The sequence below is a fragment of the Somniosus microcephalus genome, unplaced genomic scaffold (genome assembly GCF_052327205.1).
Source record: "Somniosus microcephalus isolate GS21.2 unplaced genomic scaffold, FLI_Smic_1.0 unresolved_chr4, whole genome shotgun sequence".
In the NCBI taxonomy this organism is placed as follows: Eukaryota; Metazoa; Chordata; class Chondrichthyes; order Squaliformes; family Somniosidae; genus Somniosus; species Somniosus microcephalus.
The window spans coordinates 10,242,702-10,243,802 of NW_028225182.1; the positions used below are offsets into that span (position 1 = coordinate 10,242,702).

General features: G+C 44.3%; 1 non-coding gene across 1 annotated transcript; it reads left to right on the forward strand.

Moving 5' to 3' along the window:
• Positions 1-312: 312 nt before the first annotated feature.
• trnav-uac (transfer RNA valine (anticodon UAC)) lies at positions 313-386 on the forward strand. The gene has a single exon. It is a non-coding gene; the product is annotated as a tRNA-Val (tRNA).
• Positions 387-1,101: the final 715 nt, after the last annotated feature.

Below are 1,101 nucleotides of genomic sequence, written 5' to 3' on the forward strand. Positions count from 1 at the left end.
TCGCCCGGTGCGCATTTTCAGATTCAATGCAGTTAGCTTTTTCATCAATGAAAGAAGTTTTCAGTGAAACGATTTGGAAGCATGTGTTACTCGTATTTGTAGCTTTAATAAAAGTTTGTGACGTCTGACTCCCGCTCATGTCTCTTCTTCCTCTGTTGAATAAGAAAGGAGGGGCTGACGTTGACCAGACTGCACTGCGCCTGATATTTGTGAGCTCATCCTTTATATTGACTGATGCTGTTTCAGCTGAACCAATCAGCACAGAGGGGCTTTACTGGTCAGTTCCCCTCTGTTGAAGCTGTGTACCCAGCGGTTCCCGTAGTGTAGTGGTTATCACGTTTGCTTTACACGCGAAAGGTTCCCGGTTCTGAGCCTGGGCGGGAACATTGTGTTTAATGCTGCTGTGGATGAACAACCAGCGGGTTTATTTTAAGTGACAAAAGAAAATTATTGCAAATGCTGGGAATCTCAAATAGAAAAGGAAAATGGTGGAAATTCTTAAGAGGTTAGGCAGTATGTGTGGATAAAGAAACAGAGTGAACGTTTCAATTCGATTACACTTCTGTTAGAATTGGGAAACGTGAGAGATGTATGGCTAGTTTATTCTCCTGTCAATATGGTTACAGCGGCTTCTCCCTTGTTCTTTATTTAACTTCACCAATCAGATACGTCTGAGTGAGAGAAAACTGATCCACAGTGAGGTCCATTTCATCTTTTGTTCCCTTTTAAACCCTGGAATCTCCGAATCCCTGAAGTTCAGAAATGTAATTCATTGATCTGCAGGGTGGCCTTCAGTAAGAAGCCTTTTCTGTCTGGATCCGGGAGTGCAGCTGGAGTCAGGCTGAAGATTGCCGCTACTGGTGATAGATTTTTGTTGGGTAAGGTTATTACAGGTTACGGAAACAAAGCGGGTAGATGAAATGAAGATACAGATCAACCCTGATCTAATTGAATGGCGCAACAGGATCGAGGGGCTGAATGGCCTCCTCCTGTTCCTCTTGAGGCGCTACAATGCAATGCACCCAAGTGTTGGAGGGTTTCCGGTGTGTACTGGTGATCGCTTTACGAAAACTCAACGGCTCGAAAGTGGGTAGAGGCAAT